The sequence below is a fragment of the Myotis myotis genome, unplaced genomic scaffold, assembly GCF_014108235.1.
Source record: "Myotis myotis isolate mMyoMyo1 unplaced genomic scaffold, mMyoMyo1.p scaffold_m19_p_2, whole genome shotgun sequence".
Taxonomy (NCBI): Eukaryota; Metazoa; Chordata; class Mammalia; order Chiroptera; family Vespertilionidae; genus Myotis; species Myotis myotis.
Window position 1 is genome coordinate 97,084,283 of NW_023416324.1, and position 6,516 is coordinate 97,090,798.

Below are 6,516 nucleotides of genomic sequence, written 5' to 3' on the forward strand. Positions count from 1 at the left end.
CCTGTTAATACCATGACAGTAAATCAGAGACAACATAAAATTTCGATATGGACTCTAGGCCCTCCCTGATTCCAGCTCAGCCAGAGCTGTGAGACTTGTGAGTCTGAATGTTAAGGAGGCACTGTGCAAATATTATGTTAATAGCCACTTGCCTCAGTGTCTTGGATGATTTCAGGATGCTGTGGGAAAGGCAAAGGTTTGGAATTCCATTTTCCGTCATGAAGCCCTCCTCTCCTGGATACATACTGTCCTGTGCTGCAGGCCAAGGAGAAGAGCAGTCACTTGTCTCACTGCCTCGGGACCCTCCAGGACCGCTGCTGCTTCTCACTCCTTCACCTCAGTTTTCAGCTGTCAGTTTCTGACTCTGGCTACACTGATTTGAGTATGTCTTGCACGTGTGTGTTGAGTGTCATGAAGAAAAGTGCTTACTTAGACAGTTTCAGGACCATCCCTCTGGCTTTGTTTGCTCTGGAATTCCACTGGGGAATTTTAGTTCCTCTGGAGTCACAAAGGATTAATACGGTTTTGGCACAGATTGCCTGCTGAAGTGCCCTAGGGAGATGCCGAAGTTTCCCCCCTATGCCACCCTGGGGATGGGATAAAGCCAATCAAGGCACCCCCACTCAGATTAATAATATTTCTCAAACAATAATATGCGTAACACCAAACCGTGAACTGGATCACACTGAATCAAAAGCGACATGATGCAGATACATTGCACATTTTATAAACATTTCCATTGTGGAATGATATTTTGACTCAAGCAGAACTAGATTATAAAGCGCTCCAAGGAACAACTGTGACAATGTCAAGCATCACAATGATTACAGGGCTTGTCCATCTGTTAAAACCAATGAGAGAAAGTAACTTTGAGAGCACGTGAAGAGAAATCAAAACTTTAACGAAACATGAATACACATTCTGCATTTGAAAATAAACTAAGAAAGTAAAAATATTTGGCTTTTGTATACATAAAGTATTTAAACTTAAAGTAGAATCATGAATTATAACACACCTATTCAATTGTGCGATACTTTTCCAACTACTGATGCTGTAGGAAACATGAGCCATTCAAATGTCCAGGTGTGTGAAGATCTGTTACCTGTGTGGCCTGCAGGCATCCCCTGGCCCTCCCCCCACCAGAGGCCTTGACACTTCCCACAAGGGTTCCCCTCGCTGAATCTGTAAGGGGATTTCTGCCCAGAAGCAATCCCTAATCTGATTAAAAACAAACAAACAAAACAGAACTTGATTTTTACCCATGAAAAGCCTCAATGAAGGGATTTCTTTTTGTAAAATAAATCTTGCCCAAATTGAGAAAGCGAAGAATAAAACACGAGGGAACTGTCCATAAGAGAACTTCTCTGTTGGCTATTTCAGGAAAACCTGGAGAGAAGCCGGCCCAGCCTCCTCCACAACAACCAGAGGGGCAGGATCAGAGAGCATTTTCCCGCTGGCACCTCCCAGGCGGTTCCCAGGCCAAAGGGACACCTGGGTGCGTCCTAAGGAAACCAAGTTCTACTCCTCCTAGTCTGCAGGGAAACAGAATGCTCCTCGCGGGTCAGAAAGGAGGAGTCTGGCGCCCCCTGCGGACACTGAGGATAGGTCTCAGGACACTTAGAGCTCACTGTTTAGCAGTTGCAGGGCGCCCCCTCCAGGCCTTCCACTGAATCACCGAAATTCAGTGTTAAGATTATTCAAGATCATAATTTACCAAATTCAAAGGGAGTGGAACTCAGCATCACGAGTTTTGCTGGGAATTAGTGGAGATAACCAGAAGCAACCAAGATAAATATACAAAATTCAATTGCTTTCCTATATACTAGTAATGAACAATAGGAATTAAAAAAAAAAGCACCACAATACCACTTATAATAGGCCTCTACCCCACCCATTTACCTCCCCCAAATGAATAAAGGGAGGATGGGAGGCAGGAAAGAATGAAAAAAGAATGAAAGAAACGTACATACAAAAGAAAATGAAATAAATCTTAGGTACAAACCAACACAAGCCCAACACAGTAGGTACAAACCTGTGAGTAGAAAACTATTTAATATCGTCAAAAGACAAAAATATAAGATAACAGTACTTCCCAATAGATTCAGCATAATCTCAATAAAAATCGCAGAAAATATCTTTTCATTGACAAACTGTTTTTAAGACTTGAGAGGAATAGACAATATTGAAGAACTAACTTGAAAATAACTCATTACTTCCAACCCCAATGTTTTTAATAAGGTGACAGTGATTAGGACAGCATGATATTGGAGAAAGAATAACACAGATAAATAGAATAGAGAGTCTGAAAATAGACCTATGAAAAAATAATCAACTGATCTTGTTCAAAGGAGCAAGGTAGTTGAAGAAAAGACAGCCTTTTCCAACAAATAGTGATAGTGCCAAAGGATGACCACCTGGGGGAAAAAAATGAACAAAGACACAAATTTACACCTTACATGTAAATTTACCTAAAATAATTCATAGACAATGTAAAAGGCAAACCTATAAAAACATGTTTCCAGAATCATGATTCTAAAAAAAAACACAGAAGAAAAATCTCTGACTTTTGCTTTGGTGGTTAGATTTTATAGATAGCACCCAAAGCACAATCCATGAAAGAAAACGTTGATAATGTGGACTTCATTAAATTGCAGTTTTCAACTGTTCAAAGGAAATATTAGCAAAATGCATATCTGAAGAAGGACTTGTATCCAAAATGGTCAACAAAACTTTAAAACTCACAAATAAGGAAACAAACTCCCTGGATTAAAAAATAGGTAAATATCTAAACAGACACTTCAATAAAGACATACAGATGGGAAATGAGCATATGTAAAGATGGGCAACATCATTTGTCCTTAAGAAAAAGCAAACTACAAACAATAATGAAACAGCAACACGCTCCTATTAGAAAGGCTGCTACAATATAAAAAAATGACAATAGGTATGTATTTACCAAGTGTATATCCACATAAAAACTAGCAAGAAAATATGTACAGCAGCTTTATTCACAGTGACCAGAACTTAGAAATTTGGGAGGCACTAAGATGCCTTTCAGTAGGTGAACAGATACCGAATGTGGCACAGTGGGTGGAGACCCTGTCGCCAACAAGGGCTGCAGACACAGTGGATGGAGACATAGTGGAGAAGACATGGGCTGTATTGACAGTGGGTTCCAGATACAAAGGGAAGATCTGGCTACAGGCTCATAGCATGGAGGCATGTGAGGGCAGACACAGCTGTATGTACCAGAGATGGAGACATGAGGGCTGGCATGGTCTCTGGGAGAGGAGTGGTTCACAGAGTATCCAGGAATTCAACAATTACAGCTCAGGCATTCTGACCCCAGCACTGATTTCCCTGCAGGTTTGTGCTGCTGGATTTCTGTTCTAACTTGCTCCTCTCTGTATATTCTGGTGACTTCCATTCTATGATGGATCTAAGAAGAACTGTTGATTTTCAGTTTGTTCAGCTTTTTCTTTTTAGTTAGGCCGAGTGATGACTTCCAAGTTCCTTACCTGCTGGTCAGGAACCCAGAAGTATGCACATGTTCCTTCTTATTCCTTTATTTCTTGTCAAAGTTTTGCTTTTTAAAGAATATTTTTAGTTAAAAAACGTTTCTTCATTTCATTCCTAAAGTCCATTATTTATTTAAATTTGTATTGATATTTTTAATGATTTGACCATTCTAGTTAATTTGGGCTTGTTTTTTCCTGTCCTTTAGCTTATGAAGTTGAACAGTCTCTGAAGAGTTATTTCTAGCCCTAACCGGTTTGGCTCAGTGGATAGAGCGTCAGCCTGTGGACTGCAGGGTCCCAGGTTTGATTCTGGTTAAGGGCATGTACCTTGGTTTCAGGCACATCCCCAGTAGGGAGTGTGCAGGAGGCAGCTGATCGATGTTTCTCTCTCATCGATGTTTCTAACTCTCTATCTCTCTCCCTTCCTCTCTGTAAAAAAAATCAATACTATCCTATCTAATAAAAGAGAAACATGGTAATTAGCCGTACCTCCACTAACCTTCCCATTGGCTAATCAGGGCGATATGCAAATTAACTGCCAGCCAAGATGGGGGCCGGCAGCCAGGCAGCTTGAAGCCAACATGAGGCTTGCTTGCTTCAGTGATGGAGGAAGCCAACGTTCCCCGCCTGCTGCTGCCGGCCTCTGAGCTTGCAGTTTGAAACATTGTTACAAATATAGAAGCTAAACAAAACCCCAGAAACCTGTTTTCAGCCAGCCGGGATCTCAGAGCTGGAGTTGAAATAGTGTTTCAATTATAGAACCCAAACAAACCAGATATCTGCTTTTAGCAGCCGAGGCCTCAGAGCTGGAGCCAAGCCTCAGAGCTAAAACTGGCCCAGAATAAAAAAGAAAAAGAAAAAAAGGAGCGGTTGGGAGCTTCAGTCACCTGCCAGCCTGAAAACAGCCCTCAGCCCCTCACCCAGACTGGCCAGGCACCCCAGTGGGGACCCCCACCCTAAAGGGGGTGTGACCAGCTGCAAACAGCCATCAGCCCCTCACCCAGGCTGGCCAGGCACCCAAGCAGGACCCCCACCCTGATCCAGGACACCTTTCAGGGCAAACCAGCGGGCCCCCACCCATGCACCAGGCCTCTATCCTATATAGTAAAAGGGTAATATGCCTCCCAGCACCAGGATCAGTGTGATAAGGGGCAGCGCCCAAATCCCCTGATTGCCCTGCGGCTCTGTGTGTGACAGGGTGCGGGGTCACAACCTCCCTATCTGCCCTGCTCTGTTCCTGACAGGGGAAGGCGCCCCAAGCCCCTGATCAGCCCTGCTCTGTGCCTGATAGGGGCAGCTCCCCAACCCACTGATTGGCCCTGCTCTGTGTGTGACAGGGTGCGGCGCCCCAACCCCCCCCCACCCCCCCACCACGGGCCCTGCTCTGTGTGTGACGGGGTAGAGCCATAACCTCCCCATCGGCCCTGCCCTGAGCGTGACTGAGGGTGGCATCGCAACCTCCCAATCCGCCCTGCTCTGTGCATGACAGGGGGTGGCACCCCAACTCCCCAATCGGCCCTGCTCTGAGCCCGACCAGGGGATGCACCTAGGGATTGGGCCTGCCCTCTGCCACCCAGGAGCGGGCCTTAGCCAACAGGTCGTTATCTCCTGAGGGGTCCCAGACTGAGAGAGGGCACAGGCCGGGCTGAGGGACCCCCTCTCCCCCCCGAGTGCACACATTTTTGTGCACCGGGCCTCTAGTATATATATATATTTTAAAAAAGAGTTGTTTCTAATTGATATTTGTCTACAAAATACATCTTTACACATAAATAGAAAATAACCACAACCAAAGTTATAATAAACGGACCCTCAAAGTTTCCAGGCCAGCGTGGCTCAGTGATTGAGCATTGACCTATGAAGTAGGAGGTCATGGTTCAATTCCTGGTCTGGGCACATGACTGGGTTGCATGTATGATCCCCAGTGTGGGATGTGAAGGAGGCAGCTGATCAATAATTATCTCTCATCATTGATGTTTCTATCTCTCCATCTCCCTTCTTTTCTGAAATCAATAAAAATATATTTTTTAAAATGTACCCTCAATCTAAAATAAAAGGACCAGGGATAAAAATAAATCTAAATATAGATGTGGATTGTTTGAAGCACACAGCTGCCTAGGTATGTTGCTATAGCAGAGTAGTTACATGTACTTCATTTATTACCAGTCCAGCCAGGGTCAAACCCCTTCTGCTCCTAACCAGAATGTGAATTTATACCACTCATGCTCTGTGTACTTAAATTTTATGCATCCTTATAAGGACAATAAATGTCACTGCTTAACTCCTAGATTTATGAAGAATATTGAAGGTCAGCTGACAGGATGAGTGCATTCACGCTTCCAATTTTGAATTGGGATATGTAGCAGTCTCTGGAAAATGACGAGTGGCCACCAGTTATTTGGGATAAAATTATCTTATTTCAGACCGTATTTTGATTCCTGGGGATTTTTTTCCCTTTATCACAACGGCTTCCTTGTAATTCACTGGAAGCGCATTCAGATCCACAAATATGATGCTCAAGCATCTGACTTCAGCCAACTCCTTGTCCCCTCTCTAAGGGAACCCCAGACAATTGCAAGATTGAGGCTGGAACATTTACCAAGGGAAATGGGATGGAAACCTGCTTTCTGTGTTCACAGAGAGGAAGGGGCATGCACATTGGCACCACCTCCTCTGGAGTGGAGTCCAAGCATCACCACTTCCTTGGGAGCTCCAGGTGGGCAGGTCTGAAACCACACGCTCCCTTTTACATCAGGCCCTCTGTCATCTTATGCTGGACCCTGACTGTTCTGGTAAACACCAACTTTTCCTGTGTATGTGACTGGCAAGTGGAATGGCAAAACTGGATTTGGGAGACTGTCTGTGGTCATTGATAAAGAATTACTAGTACACAATCATGCCTAGCTCAGTGGTCGGCAAACTGCAGCTCGGCAAACCACAGCTTGCGAGCCACATGCGGCTCTTTGGCCCCTTCGGTGTGGCTCTTCCACAAAATACC